Source organism: Ovis canadensis, chromosome 7 (assembly GCF_042477335.2).
Source record: "Ovis canadensis isolate MfBH-ARS-UI-01 breed Bighorn chromosome 7, ARS-UI_OviCan_v2, whole genome shotgun sequence".
In the NCBI taxonomy this organism is placed as follows: domain Eukaryota; kingdom Metazoa; phylum Chordata; class Mammalia; order Artiodactyla; family Bovidae; genus Ovis; species Ovis canadensis.
Genome location: NC_091251.1, coordinates 90,288,651 through 90,309,776, shown reverse-complemented (window position 1 = coordinate 90,309,776; position 21,126 = coordinate 90,288,651). Strand labels below are relative to the sequence as shown.

At 40.0% G+C, this 21,126-nt stretch overlaps 1 protein-coding gene and 1 long non-coding RNA gene across 4 annotated transcripts in view; both read right to left on the bottom strand.

Annotated features, from left to right (window-relative positions):
• Positions 1 to 21,126, bottom strand: part of RAD51B (RAD51 paralog B) — a 615,635-nt gene that overhangs the window by 344,670 nt on the left and 249,839 nt on the right. The gene's annotated exons all lie outside the window — the stretch shown is intronic.
• Positions 17,248 to 19,227, bottom strand: LOC138443846 (uncharacterized). Its single transcript, XR_011258332.1, has 2 exons — positions 19,023 to 19,227; positions 17,248 to 17,360 (listed from the first exon to the last, which is right to left on the bottom strand). It is a non-coding gene; the product is annotated as an uncharacterized lncRNA (long non-coding RNA).

Genomic DNA, 21,126 nt, shown 5'->3' with positions numbered 1-21,126 from the left:
CTCATCGGTGTTCATGACAACCTTGAGAAGTGGCAAAATATTAGTTCAGGTGTGAGAAACTGGGGGAGGGGGTTGAGGAGAATCAAGTCCTTTTGCCAAGAGCAAGGCAGTAGGCGATCCCCCAGAGGCCCGGCCCCACACCTTCACCCCTAGAGTAACTGGCCCCTTTCCAGGCTGCCTCCAGTCTGCCCAGGCTAACCTGCTCTTTTGTCCCAGTCAAAGAGCTTGTGAAAAACACAATTTGTTGTTAATGAGGCAAAGCTGGAAGCTAGCAAAGAAAAAATAAGCACAACCACATATAAAGACACAGAGGAATGTCTTAAGTGTTTTGATAAGAATGATTTCTGCATTCAGTATCTACTTCTACAAACGACACAAGATAGAAGATTCAATCCTTCCATATGCCAGCTTCCTCACCCATAAAGGCTATGTCATGAAAAAATACCACAGATGTTTGGAAATTTTAATAATTAATATTTTAAACTGCATAGAGTTCTTCAAGGGAGAATCTCTGAAATGCGAAAAAGCACAACTGAGTAACTAAGCGCACACACAGCCCTCTTTTATGGTATATAGCATAGTTCTAGAAGAAATTCCTTTACCTACTGTATATCTGTCCTTAGAAAACACAAATAAATTCAAATGTTTTCAAGTGATTCTTCAAAGCCCCTGCAATTTAATAAAGTAAAATCAACTTCATCTTTGCAGAAACAATGAGGATTATTTTTTAAGCAGTAGGGGCGGCTTAGGGCAGCCACAGATAACATACTAACAAAAATGACTGTGCCTCATAATTTCTCTTAGATGTCCTCAAAAAGTGTTCAAACATGAAAAAATAGTAAAGGAATCATTCTCACTCAACCGTAGATTGCCTATGAAGACTGGAAAACACAAGTTTGGGTTCAATTCCTGAATTAAACTATAAAAGTCTGTCCAGTGTAACCTCACCCTGAGTCTTGAGCCTGTTTCCTTGAATGATTTTTAAAGAGGGAATTTTACGATTATGACTTGTTAGCAAGAGATTGAGCTGTTATCCATAAGAAAACAAGTCTTTTTCAATAAACATTCTGGTACACAGTTATCCCTGAGACTAAATTTCACAAATCATTCTCATAAATAAACAAATACACAAATTAGGAAGAAGGGGTACTGGCACAGGGTATACCTAAAATGCTTAAATTCTAGGAAAAAAGAATTGGAAAAGAAAAGTTTCTTTTCTTCCTGAAGATAAAAGATTTAATGAGTGACTAACTCCCCTCAGTAAAATTCCTTTGGTACTTGCCCTACTCTGAGCCACACTAATTTTGCCAGGAGCCTTTTCTGTTAAAAGATGTTGTTTTACAATGTTAAGCTACACACAAAAGCCATGTAACAAAACAGCAAAATATGCTTCTGATTTTGTTATGTTACCAACCTATACTTACCGAGAAACTCTAACTGCCAAGTGTCTTTTATCTAACACAGTCTGCATCTTTCACCAGCCTCCCTTCCCCACATGAAGTATCAACGTCATTAAGAGTGGAAAACTGTGGGAATAAAAACCTGAGCCCTGGAAAAAAGTACGAAATGGGAATCTGCCTCCAGCTCTGCAGATTTTCAAACTTGTCCTGGCCTCTGGGGTCTGGAAGCTCAACTTCTGTGCCCAGAGAATATGGCTGGATGAGGAAGGCAGTCTCAAATCACACCCTGAGGGCTATGAACAGAACACACACTCCATACAGACCTCTAAAGAGGTTCAAGGGCTTGCGGGACGGGGGAAGCCTTTCTCATTGGCCCTTGGTGATGTCATGCCCATGTCTCCAGGGCCCAGGAAATGCACCATGACTAATGGAGCGCCTCACTTGTGAATACACATTCCATTTCAGAGGAGCAACAGCAGGCAGAGTTTCAAGGCAACTAAGACCCAGTTAGAGAATGCCAGTCAGCGTGCACACAGAGAGCCTTCAGTCGTCCTGAAATAGATTCTTATTCACCGCCTTGGAAAACCCCACAACGGCCTGTATCCCTGTGGCAGGAGAGTGATCCTAAAACTGAGCTGTTTTGCCTCTTTATAAAGATTTTTTTTATAAGTTTATTTTTGGCTGTGCTGGTCTCTGTTGCGCAGGCTTTTCTCTAGTTGCATGGGCTTCTCACTGTCCTATTGCAGAGCAGGGGTACGAGAGCTCATGGGCTTCCGTAGTTACGGCTCCCAGGCTCTAGAGCACAGGATCAGCAGTTGTGGCACATGGACTTAGTTGCTCCACGGCATGTGGGAACTTCCTGGACCAGGAATCAAACCCACGTTTTTTGCATTGGCAGGCAGATCCTTTACCACTGAGCCACCGGAGAAGCCGCTGTTTTGTCTTATAAGTTACTTTCTTCAAGGAAAGAAAAATGATAACTGTAATACAGCACACATCCTTCCAGATTTCGACCGACAAACTTTCTCTGTAAAGGACCAGATAATACAAATAGCCTTATGGTCTCTGTTGAAACACTCATTTCTGCCCCAGCAGTGCAAAAACAGCCATGAAACTGAAACTGTTAGCTGCTCAGTTGTGTCCGACTCTGCAACCCCATGAACTATAGCCTGCCAGACTCCTCTGTCCATGGGATTTCCCAGGCAAGAACACTGGAGTGGGCTGCCATTTCCTTCTCCAGGTGATCTTCCCAATCCAGGGATCGAACCCAGGCCTCCAGCATTGTAGACAGATTCTTTATCACCTGAGCCACCAGGGAAGCCAAAGACAAGACCTAAATGAATAAGCATGACTGGGTTGCAATAACACTTGATTCACAAAAACAAGCAGCAGGCTGTATCAGCACTCTGGCCGTAGTTTGCCAGCCTCTGTATTAAAGAGTGAACCACTCATCCCTCTGCCATAGGCCCAGGCCAAAGTATTCTTGAATAAGTGTGCAGTTACAGGAAAGGATATAAAGGAGTTTCCACAATCTACCAGTGGAAGAAGAATCTAAAGACAGTTTAGAGAGAGGCAGTCTGGCCCATAGTTTCAGAAAGCAGGCTCTGAAGTCAAATGACTAGGTTACGAAGGCTGACTTCACTACTGCATTTAAGACCTTGGACAAGGTACTTTGTTCCTCTGAGCTTTGGTTTCTTCATCTGTAAAGTTAGGTTCCAAACTGTTCTTACTCAATAGGGTGAATATGAAAACTTCAGTGAGACGATATATAAGGAAAGTTCAGCCTGGTGCCTAGGATACGGAAGTGCTCAATTATTATCTGCCACTATTGCTAGATGGTTTTCCAGGCAACCAAAATTACTACCCTTGACTGCAGTAGGTCAAAGTGAAGAGGCAGACGACCACATATGTTGGCACAGAGAACTTCTATCTAATTACATTAATATTTATTAATACTATCATCTTTAGTAGCTGCACAGAATTTCACAGGGAATGTATCATAACTGAACCAAATTTCAATTGTTCAACATCCATTTATGGTGTGTTTGCCATTATAAACAATAGTATGACAAACATCCTTAAACGTGTACCTGTGAATACTTGTTTGAATTCTGTTCCTAGGGGGAAAAGGTTTCTACATTTTAAAGAACTTGAAATTATTCTGAAAATTGGCTCTGGAGAAAGATTATAGCAATCCCAACTTCCATCAGCAAGGCTTTCCTGGTGGCACAGTGGTAAAGAATCCACCTGCCAATACAGGAGACTTGGGTTCACTCCTTGGGTTGGGAAGGTTCCCTGGGAAAGGAAATGGCAACCCACTCCAGCATTCCTGCCTGGAAATTCCCATGGACAGAGGAGCCTGGTTGGGTACAGCCCATGCGGTCGCAAAAGAATCAGACGCAACTGAGTGACTAAACAACAACTTCCATCAGCGCTGCAAGAGAGGATCTGTTTGCTAACATTCTTGACAACACGATAATTACTTTGTTTCAACACTGGAAAAACCAAGACCGAGAGAGGTTAAAGGACTTGCTCAATTTTAATGAAAAAAGCTTAATGTTTCCTTTGGTCTCCAATTTTATAAAATCTTCATAATTATTCTGATAATAGCCAATCTTCCCAGAACCCATATAATTAATTATTATTAAATAATGTCATTTTATGGTTGAGAGAGCTGGAGCCTAGAAGTTGACAAAGTAGCCAAAGTTCTCCAGATAAAGCAAAAGATGCAGAAGAAAAGGATCAAAATAGAAATAAACTTCATCCTACAACTGGGTCACACCTAGAAGGAAATGGCAACCCACTCCAGTGTTCTTGCCTGGAGAATCCCAGGGGCGGGGGGAGCCTGGTGGGCTTCCCTCTATGGGGTCGCAGAGTCGGACACGACTGAAGTGACTTAGTGGTAGCGGTACAATACCACAACTCAGGCAAAATTTAGTTTAAAATCAGAAAACCATTCTCAGAAACTAATTTAATTTCCCTGTATTTTAGCAAATAGCTAATCCAAAGACCTTTTGTTTCTCTTTGCTGTTAAACTAAATAAGCCTATAAAACCAAATGTCCTTTTTTCCCCAGAGAAAAAACTTAAAACCCTTGAATTTTTGACAAGACAGTCACAGATCTAGACATTTGTTATGGCTGTTTTATTCACTCTACCTATTATCTTGCTTTTTCCTTAACACTTATCACAATTTGAAATATATTACTTGTTTGTAAAACTAAGTTCCATGAGGGCAGGAACTTGTTCACTAGTCTGAGTCCTGTTTACTGTCTTTTCAGTCCCTAGAATAGTATGTGGAGCACAGACACAGTACAACCTCCAAGGCAAAAAGGCTTTGGCATTATTATATTAATGAGTTGTCCTTATTCCCTGTTTACAACACTGCAAATAAAACAGCATCCTAATGGAGGAGAGGAGTTCCTCACCAGTTGAATTCCTAGCCAACGATATCCCAATCCAACTCCCACTGTTAATCACACCATGCCACAGTGTTGGCATACCATCATCTCACTACCTACCTTTTCAACCTCAAGATGCTGCTACTGTTAGGACACACACCTGTGTGCACTGGTTTTACTTATTTGGTTTATCTGTCTCCCAAAGAGCCTTAGTGGGTCAGTAGCTAGACTGAAGTTCTAAAAACTAGTGTATCACTGGTTCACTGTTTTATTAAAAGATGTGATGAACATGGTAGTCGACTACCGAAAACCCACTGTCTCAAATGACTGATCCAGCCCTATGTGGTCAACATGGCATCCACTAGCCATATGTGGTTAAATTTAAAATAATTTTTAACATTCAGTTCCTCAGTTGCACTAGTTTTAGTTGCTCAATAACTGCCATGTGTGGTTAGTGGCTACTGTACTGAACAGCACAAAGACAAAACATTTCCATCACTACAGAAAGTTCTGTTGGACAGCATCGAGTCTAGTCAAACGCGGTAATGCCATTCTCCTTGCCTGAAACTGATTTTCAAATGTGCCTGTAACAGAATTCTGGTCAATAAAACATATGGGGAAGTGTGTCAAGAGGCTTTTGGGGAAGGTTTCCTTATTCCTAAAAAAGGTGCACAAGGGTCTCTCTGCTGTCTTTGGATAATGCTGGTTTAAAACGTGATAGAAATGTTATAGCCATCTTGTGAACATGAGGAGAGTCAATCCAGCAGCAAAGCCTCCCCACTAAAAGGCAGAGTAGAGGCACGGATGGAATAGGAGTTCTTAATGAAATCAATGAGCTGCTGAATTGTTGCCAACTCTGTATTCTCAACATGTGAGATAACAAGATGATAAATTCCCTTTTGTTAAGTCATTTGGAGTAGAAGTTTTGTAACTTACAGCCAAATGCAACCTACTGATAAGAGTTTTACTTGTATTTTTTAAATACTTTCTCATAAAAAGGGTTCTAATCGATCAGTGTAATACTAAAAATCTACAAGGACTTTCCACTTTGAGGTAGGTCCCAAAGTTCAGCTATAACAATGCTAAAGAATATCATCTCTCACAGATGTGAACATCTTAGCTTCCTTCTCCCTCTGTTCTTAACTCTATTGATTCTATCACTTTGTTACCCTATCAAATAACACAGAATTTAACGCAAAACTAAAATCTCAACTCAGAATGTTTCTTAACCAATTTTGATTTTTAACTAATACATTTTAGATGCTATTTTAGAATTTTCTCTGTGTTTGGGCAAGTTACATTTAAGCCAGACTACTAAGTTTATAGACAGGAAAAGTGTCCTATTTATAACACAAAATCAACATGGAATCATAATTTTTATAAATGATACAAGATCAAGATTTTTTAAAACATGGCTTATGCAAAAAGTATACTAACTGGTTCATTCAAATGGCATACAAACTGGCTCATTTAAATGGCTGGGCTTCATTTTATAGAATAAGGTGAATGGGAGCCTTTGAGATCTCATATTTAGAATCTTCAATCACACTTAAGATAACTTAAGGCTCTGCCAAAAATTTCCTCCACTGGCAAAAAAGTAACTAAATATGAGGATTATCCTCCTCATAACAAATTTTCATGTGTATGCTTGTAAGTATTACTTGTTTGGCTTAGTTTTCATTTTAATGGAATGCAGCCACTCCCAAAGCATCAAAATCATTCACTGAAATTTGGACACACTGGATAATTGGGAAAGATTCTGTAACAAGAGATGGGAAATAAGAACATTTAATTTAATCAATGAAACACTGACAAGCAACACAAGCCTATAACATTAAGAAATAAGAACAAATATTATAACATTAAGAAATAAGAACAAAAATGCAAACTCCATGAGGGCAGTACCTATGTGAATCTTGTTCCCCATTATAACCCTAAATCCAGCATATCCTGAGGTTCTGGTATGTGCTGTGGGATCTTAGACTGAGCAAATGGACTGTCCAGAGGAAAAGCCAAAAGACAAATGTGTATAAACAAAGCGATATTGAACACACTTGCTGGTGTGTTTGGGACTGCGTGGAGAGAAAACTGCTAGTAATGTGAAGTGTCTTTATTTGCAAAATCAGTGGGACAAGTAGAATCACAGGTCCTCTCTCCAATCTGTAGTATCTTGCTTAAATTAAAAATGAAACTACCTCCTTAAAAGACTTCAATTTTCTTTTTCTTCATTAATTAAAGTATCACTAAAGAAAAAAATAGGTGTTAGAGTAAAAAATTGTTAGTCACTCAGTCGTGTCCAGCTCCTTGCAACCTCATGGACTGTAGCCCACCAGTCTCTTCTGTCCATGGAGTTCTCCAGGCAAGAATACTGGAGTGCGTTTCCATTTTCTTCTCCAGGAAATGTTCCTGACCCAGGGATCAAAACCCAGGCCTCCTGCATTGCAGGCAGATTCTTTACCGTCTGAACCACCAGGGAAGTCCACAACAGAGTCAAACACACAGGCATTCCAGTACATTTGAACACGTATACTAAATGACTGTATTCATTTTAAATTTAACCATGTCTCAGCTTCTCAGCAGAAAAAGGAGAAGGTGGAGCAGGTAATTTACTAACTTAAAATTCTTTAGATCACTCACAAATATGCAAAATATATTCTTTCATTATTTAAAACAGAATCATCTTCATCAAAATTTAAAACTTGTGCTCTGCAAAAGACCAGGTTAAGAGGATGAAAAAACAATTGACAGTCTGATAGAAAACATCTGTAAACCACATATCCAACAAAGGACTTGTATGCAGACTATGGAAAGCATTCTCAAAATTCAACATTAAAAAATCAAACCGTTCAATTAGAAAATAAGCAAAAAGATATGCAGAGACACTCCAGCAAAAGGTTCACAAGATGCACAAATGGCAAGTAAGCACACGAGAAGATGTTCAATATCATTAGCTATTAGAAAAACATAAATTAAAAACATAATGAGGGACGTCCCTGGCAGCTAAGTAGTTAAAACTCTGCACTTCCAATACATGGGGCATGGATTCAATTCCTAGTCAGGGAGCTGGGATCCCACATGCCACACAGTTTGGCCAAAAAAAAACACATCAAACAACGAAATATAACTAGACACCTATCAAAATGGCTAATATTAAAATTTGTGATAACACCAATTGCTTAAGAGGACATGAATAACCAGAAGACTCATCCACTGCTGGCAGGAATGCAAAATGGAACAGCCATGCGGGAAATAGTTTGACAATACCTTTTAAAACTAAAAATGGATTTATCAAACAACCCAGATAAATACTCTTAGCCATATATCTTAAGAGAAAATAAAAGTTACATTTGAAAACTTGTACATGAATGTTCATAGCAGCTTTATTCATAACAGCCCCCAAATAGAAACTAGCCAAATACCCTTAAAAGGGTAAACAGTTAAACCACAGTACATCCATATCACAGAATAATACTCACAATAAAAAGAATGAATTACATATCCACACAGCAATGTGGATGAAACTTAATGAAAACTTACTGAGCGGAAAAAGTCAATCTCAAAATGGTACATGTGGAAGTTCCAGTTATATAACATTTGTGAAATAATCTAATTACAGATGTGGAGAGCAGGTTAGTGGTTGCCAGAGATGAGGGACTTGGGGATGGCATGGGTGTGGCTGTAGAGACCTTTATGGTAACGGTACAATATTTTGATGGTGGTTAAACAAAGCTACACATGTGATTAAATGCAAAATGATATGTATGCACACACACAAATGAGTGCATATATAACATCTGTGAAAACCAAGTTCAATGGATTTTACTGATTCAAGTTTCCTGGTTTTGATATTGTACTGGAGTCATGAAAAATGCTGACACTAGGGGAGGCTGGGTGAAGGGCACGTGAGATTTCCCTGGCCATTTCTTTGCATTTTCCTGTGAATCTATAATTATTTCAAAGTAAAAAGTTTTTACAAAATCATCTTAAAACAAATAATTCTGATTTAAGAGTGTTCTCGCCCTCTGAAGATAATTATGTGATTTTAAGTCCCTAAGTTCCATTGTTTTGCAACCTTTACATGACTCCTCCACTGGATGAAAGTAAAGTGAAAGTTGCTCAGTCATGTCCAGTTCTTTGCGACCCCATGGACTATACAGTCCATGGAATTCTCCAGGCCAGAACACTGGAGTGGGTAGCCAGCCTTTCCCTTCTCCAGGGGATCCCAACCCAGCGACTGAACCCAGGTCTCCCGTATTGTGGGCAGATTCTTTATCAGCTGAGCCACAAGGGAAGCCCAAGAATGGGTAGCCTATCCCTTCTCCAGCGGATTTTCCTGAACCAGGAATCTATTCATTTTTAAATCATGCAATATTTTCTCTTTTCTCAAACTAAAAAAAAAAAAAAAAAATTGCTGGGTAAATATTTCCTGGTTTTCAACCAGAATAACAGTGGAACTGAAATACACAGAAAAAGAAAATCCCAGATACAATCCAAAACTAACACAGGACTGCCTTATTTAGAAGGCAGTTGGAATGTTTGTATCTCCAAGTTGAAAAGAATTTAGGGTTCTAAGTTCTTAGAAATTAGGGTTCTAATAACCCCAGTTTAAATTTCCACCAACAGAAGTATCCTTTCTGTAATATCTCTGACTGATCCAACCTTTGTTTAAACAGATACAGTGACAGAGCAATGGATTCTTATTGTTTTACCTGCCCACCACATTCTTTTCACACAAAAGCACCCCTTTTTCTTCTGTGGTGAACTGCTTTGGGCCAATTGTGGTTCTACCAAGAGCCGAATTTCACCCATACTCTGGTTCAGTCCAGAGAAGATAGCTGACCACACTGAGCATCCTGACCTTTGTGTGTGCCAAGTCGCTTCAGTCGTGTCCAACTCTTTGTAATGCTATGGACTATATAGCCTGCCAGGCTCCTGTCTGTGGGATTCTCCAGGCAAGAATACTGGAGTGGGTTGCCACATCCTCCTCCAGGGGATCTTCCTGACCCAGGAATCAAACCTGTGTCTCTTACGCCTCCTGCATTGGCAGGCAGGTTCTTTACCACTAACACCACCTGGGAAGCCCTCCTGTCCCTTAGCGTTAGTTGGTTTGCCCAGAGTTGGACATCTGGCTGAAGCTGGACCAGAGCCTTTCCCCAAGATTCTTCTCAAATGTGACAGAGAAAGAGAGCGTCTCTGCGGTGTTGTGAAATGTGAAATGCAGGCACTCAGCAACCATGTTTCACATGATGCACATGAGAGAAAGAGTCTGCAGAAGAAAAAAAAAAATGAAGCCAATACACAGGGAGAGGAAGTGATGGGAGAAACAGAAATAAGACCAGCTGCATCTCAGTCCCTAGTTCTAGTTTTTCTGAGACCCAGTGGGATGTCTGCCTTTCCCACAGTTTGGCTGGTCAGTCCTTCCCTTGTTCACATGAGATAGTCATAGTATTTTTCTAATAATTTTCTCTTTCTACCGAGCTAATGCAAGACAAATTTCTGCTGCATGCAACCAAAGGAATCCTAATAAAAAATAAGAGGTCCATAACCTCACAATGCAGCTTGTTAACAGCTCTGTTGGAATGTTCTTCCTCAAGTTAAAATCCAATAAGACCTCCTTGACATGCTAACCCTTGTCCTAGATCTATACCAAGTTTCATCTCTTTTCCAAATATTCAAAGATCATGATCACATAACCTGTTGTGGAAATTTGTTATTTTTTGATTGCAGAGCATGCTTCCCTATATCAATAACAGAATCCCAATTCTTTGTGGGAAGTCACCTCTCCCCTACTGAATGTAGCCTGATAGGACTGTGAGTCAAGGTACCCTGCCTTCCTTTAGCCAAAGAGTGAGCATATGACCCAAGTTAAAATCCCTAGTTTTGAATCTTCACAAAAATGCTGAAGGTTGCTGAGGACTGATGGCTCTGGCAATGAAGCCCTGAGGAACATGACCACCAGGCTAAGACCTCTGCTGAGACCCCATTTTTTTGTAACCTGATTCTTCTATCTTCTCTGAGTCTATAAATTCCTTGACCCTCTTCCAATGAGGTATATTATTGTTAAAGTTACCTCGTTTATGCAATCAACGACTCTTAACTAAAGCATACCCACCCCTCAAGTTCTCTTTTTACGTTTTGTAACTGAGCACCACAGAATTAATGCTTTTGAATTGTGGTGTTTGAGAAGACTCTTGGGAGTCCCTTGGACAGCAAGGAGACCAAACCAGTCAGTCCTAAAAGAAATCAATCCTGAATAGGTATTGGAAGGACTGATGCTGAAGCTCCAATACTTCGGCCACCTAATGTGAAGAGCCAGCTCATTGGAAAATACCCTGATGCTGGGAATGATTGAGAGCAAGAGGAGAAAGGGGAGAGAGAGAAAGGTTGGGTGGCATCACTGACTCAACAGATATGAATTTGAGCAAACTCCAGAAGATAGTGAAGGACAGAGAAGCCTGGTATACTATAGTTCATGGGGTCACAATGAGTCAGACATGACAGAGACTGAACAACAAGCCCAGTTTGTTAAACTGTATTATTTTATGTGACTTGACTTTCAAGGAGTAAGCGTCTTTTAATTTCATGGCTGCAATCACCATCTGCAGTGATTTTGGAGCCCCAAAAAACAAAGTCTGACACTGTTTCCACTGTTTCCCCATCTATTTCCCATGAAGTGATGGGACCGGATGCCATGATCTTCGTTTTCTTAATGTTGAGCTATAAGCCAACTTTTTCACTCTCCTCTTTTACTTTCATCAAGAGGCTTTTTAGTTCCTCTTCACTTTCTGCCATAAGGGTGATGTCATCTGCGTATCTGAGGTTATTGATATTTCTCCCAGCAATCTTGATTCCAGCTTGTGTTTCTTCCAGTCCAGCGTTTCTCATGATGTACTCTGCATAGAAGTTAAATAAGCAGGGTGACAATATACTGCCTTGATGTTATCATTTTCCTATTTGGAACCAGTCTGTTGTTCCATGTCCAGCTCTAACTGTTGCTTCCTGGCCTGCATACAGATTCCTCAAGAGGCAGGTCAGGTGGTCTGGTATTCCCATCTCTTTCAGAATTTTCCACAGTTTCTTGTGATCCAAACAGTCAAAGGCTTTGGCGTAGTCAATAAAGCAGAAATAGATGGTTTTCTGGAACTCTCTTGCTTTTTCCATGATCCAGTAGATGTTGGCAATTTGATCTCTGGTTCCTCTGCCTTTTCTAAAACCAGCTTGAACATCAGGTGCAGATGATGTTGAACAACATGCAGATGGTGACTGCAGCCATGAAATTAAAAGACGCTTACTCCTTGGAAGGAAAGTTATGACCAACCTAGATAGTATATTCAAAAGCAGAGACATTACTTTGCCGACTAAGGTCCATCTAATCAAGGCTATGGTTTTTCCTGTGGTCATATATGGATGTGAGAGTTGGACTGTGAAGAAGGCTGAGCACCGAAGAATTGATGCGTTTGAACTGTGGTGTTGGAGAAGACTCTTGAGGGTCCCTTGGACTGCAAGGAGATAATACAGTTTAACAAACTGTCCATTCTGAAGGAGATCAACCCTGGGATTCCTTTGGAAGGAATGATGCTGAAGCTGAAGCTCTAGTACTCTAGACACCTCATGTGAAGAGTTGACTCATTGGAAAAGACTCTGATGCTGGGAGAGATTGGGGGCAGGAGGAGAAGGGGATGACAGAGGATGAGATGGCTGGATGGCATCACGGACTCGATGGACGTGAGTCTGAGTGAACTCCGGGAGATGGTGATGGACAGGGAGGCCTGGCATGCTGCAATTCATGGGGTCACAAAGAGCTGGACACAACTGAGCGACTGAAATGAACTGAACTGAACTGACATTCAATCTCTAACCTGAATGATTCCCTCCTAAGTAAACTCATTTATCAAAAAATTTCTGAACAGTCACAAAACAGGTGGCCTGGTGGTAGCAGAGATAGAATAATATTTCCATCTTTGGGCCTGACACATGCTTATGCAAATATCGTTCATGTAAAATTCCCTGTTCCAAGTGTATGAGAATGACGGTAGAGTTTGAGTTTATAGGGAATTAAAATTTTAGGTCTTTTTCATACTAATTTCTATAAAATTAAATATTTCCTGCCCTAAAGTATATAGTTGACTTTTAAAACCTGAGTACCATTTCAGCTTGTTGGGATTATATAGTTCATCCTAGCCTGGTCTACAAAGGTCTACTATCGCCAGTGTTCTGACATGGTTGTCACTGACTTTAGGAAAGAAAGCAAATAGAACTGAGCTTTATTCTCTTGCAATGCGAACCTATCCTGATCTAACAAAGGAATGAACTAAGAATAGTCCTATTATCAACTTTACTAAAGGAATTTAAAAATTTTATATTTGAATATTTCAGTTATATTAAAAAATAAGCTAAGTGAGTGCCGAAGAATTGGTGCTTTTGTTATGTGGTGCTGGAGAAGACTCTCGAGAGTCCTTGGGATTCAAGGAGATCAAATCAGTCAATCCTAAAGGAAATTAATCCTGAATATTCATTGGAAGGACTGATGCTGAAGCTAGAGTACTTTGGCCACCTGATGTGAAGAGTCGACACATTGGAAAAGACCCTGATGCTGGGAAAGATTGAAGGCAAAAGGAGAAGAGGGCAATAGAGGATGAGATGGTTGAATGGCATCACTGACACAATGGACATGAGTTTGAGTGAGCTCCAGGAGATAGTGAAGAACAGGCAAGCTTGGCCTGCTGCAGGCCATGGGATCACAAAGAGACAGACATAACTTAGTGACTCAACAACAAAAACAAATGCGTATTAAAGGACCTCTAGGCCACTGATACCCTTGTTCCTAAGTGATGAAGAAAAAAAATTAGGAAAACAGGAATAAAAGACACACATGCACAATTAGGAACATAGATGGTATTAAAAAACAGTAGATCACAAAGCTTTATGTATTAACTCTCAGTCATATGCAGCTGCCATGTACTTCTCCACCTTGGTGTTTTCAGGAATCTCCCAGGGGAGTGAAGTGAAGCTGCCACTGCTTCACCTTTTCTCATTTTATCTTCAGTGTCCTACTTCAGTTCAGAAACTTTATACTGCTCAGCAAGGCTTCAGCTAAAGAATCAATTCCAACAAAGAGATACTGGGGAGACTGGCTAAAGAAAAATCAGTGGATATTTTGTCTGAATTTCTGAGAACTTTTCCATTTTAATTTTAAGCATGGCTTTAGTCTAGGATATGCTACATAGTAAAACGCTTGAAGAACAAGTACAAATGTAAAAAGGTAGAGAAGGGTGATCACTAGGAAAGTAGGCTGGCTGCTCTGTCTGCTCCCCAACATCAGTTTCCATTTTGTTGAGTTTATTTTTATCCAGGATCTGAATTGCTGCTGCTCAGTCTCAAAACCCAGTCTATTAAACACAGTATGAATGAGATGTTATACTAAGATGAGATTCACATTAAATAAGTTCACAGGAGCTAATAGATGTAATCAGGATACTGATTTACTAATCATCTGAGTGAAATCAGTTACTACATAGACCAGGAACATTTGAGTCCATCAGTCTAACATACTTTCTCCCTTGTAGGAATCCTCTATGGACCTGAGAGTGACCACCAGGAGCTGAGAGCAGGCCCCAACTTCGATTAGAGCTGACAGCAAAAAACAAGACTTTAGTCCTATCACTTCAAGGGAATGATTCTTGCCAATAACAGGAATGAGCTTGGAAAAGGACCCTGAGCTCCAGATGAGAATGTTGCCATCCAACACCTTGATTTCAGGCTGAATATAGAGAACTCAGGCATGCCGTTCCCTATTTCTGACCTATAGGACCGTGAGCTAACAGGTTGTTTTAAGCTGCTAAGTGTCACAGTTTAGTAATTTGTTATACAAATATAGAAAACTAATACACCTACAAACCCATGATTCTCAAAATGTAGTTCCCCCAGCCAGCATCACTATCATCTAGGTACTTATTAGAAATGTACATTCTTGGGCCAGAGGAATTTGGAGGGTAGGGCCCCACAATCTGTATTTTAACAAGCCCTCCAGCTAACTCTGAAGTGCACTGCAGTCTTGAGAGCCACAGAAGTACATGATGGTTAAGGCACAGGCAACTTGACCTTGTGATCATCCATGCTTCAACAGCTGGCCAACGTATTTTCTGACTGATACACTCTTTCTCTGGGATGTTAATACATGCTATTTAGTTTTGTAGTCATCTATTTTTGCCTTGGCATCATACTCTAAACTGTTGTATAAATATCCACTGGGCTCCAGTACTTCTTGATTTATAGTTTAACCTCTAAGGATAAACCTTACATTAACTCATTAACTACGAGGCACCTCACTGTTGTTGTTTCCCTATGGCAGGGGTCCCCAAACCCCAGGACCAAATGTCTGAAGATCTGAAATGGAGCTGATGTAATAATAATATTAAAAGTGCACAATAAATGTAATATGCTTGAATCATCCTGAAACCACTTCCTTCACCTCTAGTCTGTGGAAACATTATCTTCCATAGAAATGATCCCTGGTACCAAAACGGTTGGGGATCACTGCCTTATGGTATCTACATTGTACCATCTAGCTCTCCAGTGAAAGGATAATACAGTGAATTTAAATCTTTACATCTTGGCTGTGTGTGTTACATTTTAGCGACCCAAAACTCAATTTATACAACTCTGATGGTCAGTTTTAGCAATAAGGACCTGGAAGTGAGCATTGTGCCTTATAGATAAAGAAAACCCATAAAGCACAGTAGAAAGAGTCTTGGACTAGCTGCCAAAAGACTCAGGATCCAGTGAGGCTCTACCAGGGTCTAACTGTGTAATCCTAGGAAGTCAGTTAACATCCCAGAGCCTTTATTTCTTCATCTATAAAATGAAGCACAATGGATGGGCTCTAAGGTCATCTGCAGCTAAATTATGTGTGGCTTCCTCGTTCACAGATCATTCCTCCCGAGGCCAGACCAGTGCCCTTGATGATAAAAGAAAGATATAAAGTAGTAAATAATATTGCAAGTTGCTTAATTTGTATAATATCTCACAAGAAGTAGAAAATGCTAGATATCTTTCCATCTGTAGGAAGCTATCTTTGGGAGTAAAGAGAAATTAATTTTCAAAATGACACATTAACTTTTAAAATTAGAGGCTTATCAAAATTAGGTTGAGAATTTAAATTTAAATGATTTCATGTCACTTTAAGAGGAAAGGGATAACTTATTAAGAGCTGGGTAATACCAATTACTTTCATGTGAGAATAGGCAGAAAAGGATCCTCTGTCACATTTGATCTGAAAGTTAACAGAAAATGTGACTGCTAAGAAACTTTATTCTTTTGATCTAATTTGATTGTTCCCCACATTACCTTTTCTGAAAATCTGTTTCTCTGGATGATAATCTAAGACAGAAATAGGGAAACAAATAGGATTAAGCTTCTAAAGGAATGAAGTATAATTTTCTAAAAAAAGAACATAGGAACAACCAACACTAGACAACCCATATTCTAGCTTGTAAGACACCATCTTTGCAACTTTTATCTCAAAAGTCATTTGGTCCAGTGATCATTTCCAAGCAGGCAAAAGAACTTTCACTTGAAAATTAAGATAAAGAGAGATTTCTCTAGGGGCCAGTGGTTAAGAATCCACCTTGCAATGCAGGGAATGAAAGCTTGACCCCTGGTCAGGGAACTAAGATACCACATGCCATGGAGCAACTAAGCCAGCCTGCCACCACTACTGAAGCCTGTGCACTCTGGAGCCCAGCACCCCAACTAGAGAGTCCGTACACTGCACAGAAAGAGCATGCGTGCCACAACTAAGACCCAATGCAGCTAAATTAATTAACCTTTTTTAATTTAAAAGAAACAGAAAATTAAGGTAAATAATTCATATAGGAGTTTCTAATTCAGTTCAGTTTAGTTCAGTCGCTTCAGTTGTGTACGACTCTTTGCAATCACATGGACTGCAGCACACCAGACTTCCCTGTCCATCACCAACTCCTGGAGCGTGCTCAAACTCATGTCCATTGAGTTAGTGATGCCATCCAACCATCTCATCCTCTGTCATCCCCTTCTCCTCCTGCCTTCAATATTGCCCAGCATCAGGGTCTTTTCCAATCAGTTCTTCACATCAGGTGGCCAAGTATTGAAGCTTCAGCTTCAGCATCAGTTCTTCCAATGAATATTCAGAACTGACTTCCTTTAGGATTGACTGGTTGGATCTCCTTGCAGTCCAAGGGACTCTCAAGAGTCTTCTCCAGCACCACACTTCAAAAGCATCAATTCTTTGGCACTCAGCTTTCTTTATGGTCCAACTCTCACATCCATACATGAATACTGGAAGAATCATAGCTTTGAGTAGGTGGACCTTTGTTGTCAAAGTAATGTCTCTGCTTTTCAATATGCTGTCTAGGTTGGCCACAGCTTTTCTTTCAAGGAGCAAGTGTCTTTTAATTTCATTTGGGTCATATTTATTTTCACATTCAATTCAATATTTATTGATCATCTACCATACTTTTCAGGCTCTCTGCTAGCAGCCTGGGAGTAAGAGGCACAGTTTCCACACCCAGGGTGTGCACATTCCTGGAAGAGACAGACCAGTTCTTTAATAGGCAATTCTATCAATGTGCTGTGCTTAGTCACTCAGTCATGTCAGACTCTTTGCCACCCCATGGAGTGTAGCCCACCAGGCTTCTTTGTCCATGGGGATTCTCCAGTCAAGAATACTGGAGTGGGTTGCCATGCCCTCCTCCAGGGGATCTTCCCAACCCAGGGATTGAACCCAGGTCTCCTGCATTGCAGGCGGACTCTTTAACATCTGAGCCACCAGGAAAGCCAATTCTATCAATTGATAAAATAAAAACTCAAAAATTTAAGTCTAAATCTGATTACGGATCAGACAAAAAGACAGGAATCAACTCTACTTAACCTTCTAAGAGATGACAGATTATCATCTCTGGGTTTTAAGGTGAGAATTAAAAGCAAAATATGCTTCGTGTCCTGATGATATGAACATAAAGTAGAATACTTCTTGAGTACTCACAGTTCTCCAGGGACAAAAAGTACCAAAGCCTGTATATGTATTGCAATGTGCAATTGTTATTTATGCTTTATTCTTATTACACCGTATAGCTAACTTTGGAAAATGGGCCCCTATCTTTCCCGTTCATATAACTTAAGGCCACTGTTCACTAAATCCAATAGTCATTCAGTAGAAATTTAATGAGTACTCTGTGTGTCCCAACACTATGATAGACTCAGGAAATATAGATGGAGGGCATACTCGTGTCACCAGGGAGTACAAAATCTAATAGGAGAAACCCCTATGCAAGCCAGTCACTGGAATAGTGTGTGGAGAAGGCAAGGGCACCCCACTCCAAGACTCTTGCCTGGAAAATCCCATGGACGGAGGAGCCTGGTAGGCTGCAGTCCATGGGGTCGCGAAGAGTCAGACGCGACTGACCAACTTCACTTTCCCTTTTTACTTTCATGCATTGGAGAAGGAAATGGCAACCCACTCCAGTGTTCTTGCCTGGAGAACCCCAGGGACAGCGGAGCCTGGTGGGCTGCCGGCTATGGGGTTGCACAGAGTTGGACATGTCTGAAGCGACTTAGCAGCAAGCAGCAGTGCTTTAAGAGAACATAATCCTAGCAGAGACAAAGGAGTAAACAGATCTTTTAAGAGGAAGAAACCAGGCAGGTTGGGGCAGGTGCCTGATCTATTGCTACAATCAACAGTGGATATAACAGTTGGAGAAATAAAAAATGAGGAAGACAAAATCCCTACCCTGCTTTAATGGTGGATGGGGAGAAAAATGTATAAAAACCTAATTAGAGGCAGACTGAGATATGAGATAAGCACTGTTTTGTAAATGGAAAGTGCTTGGTAAAAGCAGAGAAGGGATGACTGCTTTCTTTTCAACCACGGCAATGAATGAAGAAGGCTACATAAAGGAGGTGGTATTTGCAGCAGCTAATTGGCTTATTATATTCTAGGTTCTATTTATACTGGGAGACATAAATGGCTTCAGTTCTGAAGAGGTGCTTATAGATTTTCCCTGACACAAAGTCTTTACAGAGAAACTGCAATAAGCAAATACATTTTCTGCAGAAAGAATCCACCCAAACACCTTGACAATCTCATTTCACATATTTCACACATGGTATCTTTTATGTCTGGGAAAATGGGCTAGGAAATGGTTCAAATACCCAAGGGCCTCAAAACATATATGTTGGAAAGCATACCTAATTTCCAAAAAAGGTTGAATCGCAGAAAAAACCATTTTGATTGGAAAACAAGCTGGTCACTTCTGTGTACAGACAAATGCTTCAGTTTAGGCATAAGGGAAGTAAAAAAATTCCTCTGCTGTCGAGAGGGTCGATGCACAGCCTCTGCTCCAGTCCAGCAGCAATCTCACACTGATCAGATGTACGATAGTGCAAAACTCATCTGGAGGTGGACAGGTAGATACAGTTTTATATAGTTTTTCAAAGGAGTAGAATACTTCGGACTGCTGCTTCTCATCTTTGCTGACAATGATTTAGGATTAGAAAACTTGAAAACAGAATAATCCATTAAGAAGAAAAGAAACTGTGCATCTTGAATGTGAGATGTTTTTTGGCATATACAAGAACCAAGGAAAAATAATATGCTTACCAGGAAAAATAATATGCACAATAGAACTGAGAAAGTAAAAGTGATCAGAAAATTAGGCCATATAAACTAAGAGTGAAGTATGAATATTTAAAAAAGGAAACTGATTCTTTTTTGCTACTACGGGAAGTATGTGCTCAGTCACTCAGTCATGAAAAAACATCATTAGCCCAGAGAAATTACATGGCTCTAAGAAATAGATGTTTATAATTCAATCTCCATTTCATTACAATTATTGTAGCCAAGTAATTCATGTCAGATCTAGCAACAGAGAAGCCACGAGAAAACACCAACTTCAAAGGTGTCATTTCAGTAACTTCTTTCTAAACTCTGGTTTTATGTGATTCCTGTGGGGCCTTGGTACCTTATCATATTTAATATACTTCTAAAAAACACCATGAGAATGGGCTTTGATTGAACTCCTATTCTCAGAACAGAGCCTACCATCAAATTTCATAGCAGTTTATATGATAGTTAAGATTAACACTCTGATCACCCAAAAAGGGATTTACCTTTACAAAATACATCTAAGTATCTAAATGATTACAGTATCTCCAGAAATGAGGCACTTTGTCTTTCCCACTCATAGACTCCTGGCAATCACATTGACCCAAGTTAAGTGGCACCGATTATGCCTACAAACCTGGATGTGTACACATTAAGCAAAGTGCTCTGCCACTGCTCAGGCACTTGAATTTGTATTAAAGATGCCCCAGATGTAAGCATTCCCAGATTAAGTGCACATTTCGAGGTGCACAGGGCACTGAGAATTACATAGCCAGCTACTTATAAATGACTGCGTGTGCTTTTTCCATTGCATCTTTTCTTCCAGCTCTCATGGAAACAAGCACTGCCACAGTCCCTCGATGAGCCAGCAGGGCCCAGTCATCTGGCAACCATGACTGGTCTCTCTGGCATCTGAGAAGAACATCAGCTAAAGAAAACGAGAGGATAAAAAAAGAAGTGAACACAAATCATTTCCCACCCCCTTAAATTCTACAGTTCCACTTGCCTGACTCGAAATTAACTTTGTTTTGAATGCTATGTAAATGGATGCTAGAGCTCGATCCAATTTTCAGACCACTTTCTTGCTTGCCCAGTATAGGGCTCAGTAATGTTACTGCTGGCATGAGAGCTCCACAAAGCTTGTGACTCACTGATATAATATTTTAAATAAGGATATATTTCTCATCCAAAATGACATTATGTGAGAAAACTTAAGCTTTTGTCATCTGGTTTCTCATGAGAACTTGAGAAAGTTATATAATCTTTCAACTGCATCTTTATATCATTATGAGAATAAGAATATCTGTCTTCTTTTCATTAACAATTTATGAGACCTATTCATTATTCAAAATGAACCAAAATGATTTGCAAATTCAGTGACATTAAGGAGCTAGTTCAGTGTTTTAAATTAGGAAAAACTCTTATAGGGTTTCAAAGAGTAGAGCTGTAATAAAATAACTAGGTGAAAAATCACACCATCTTGTATACAAAAGTCCTTTTTGTTTGACTAGAATCTTGAAACTACCCAAAGTCTCATTAATCTGCCACCCTCTGAATAAGAAACGTAGCAACATAACTGCTCCTCCATTAGGAATATACAGGCTTGAGGTCAAAGTGCATGAAACTGCTTAAGGTCAAAGTGCATGAAACTGCTTACTCAGGGTTACCCAGCAGCTCCATGGTAGGAAT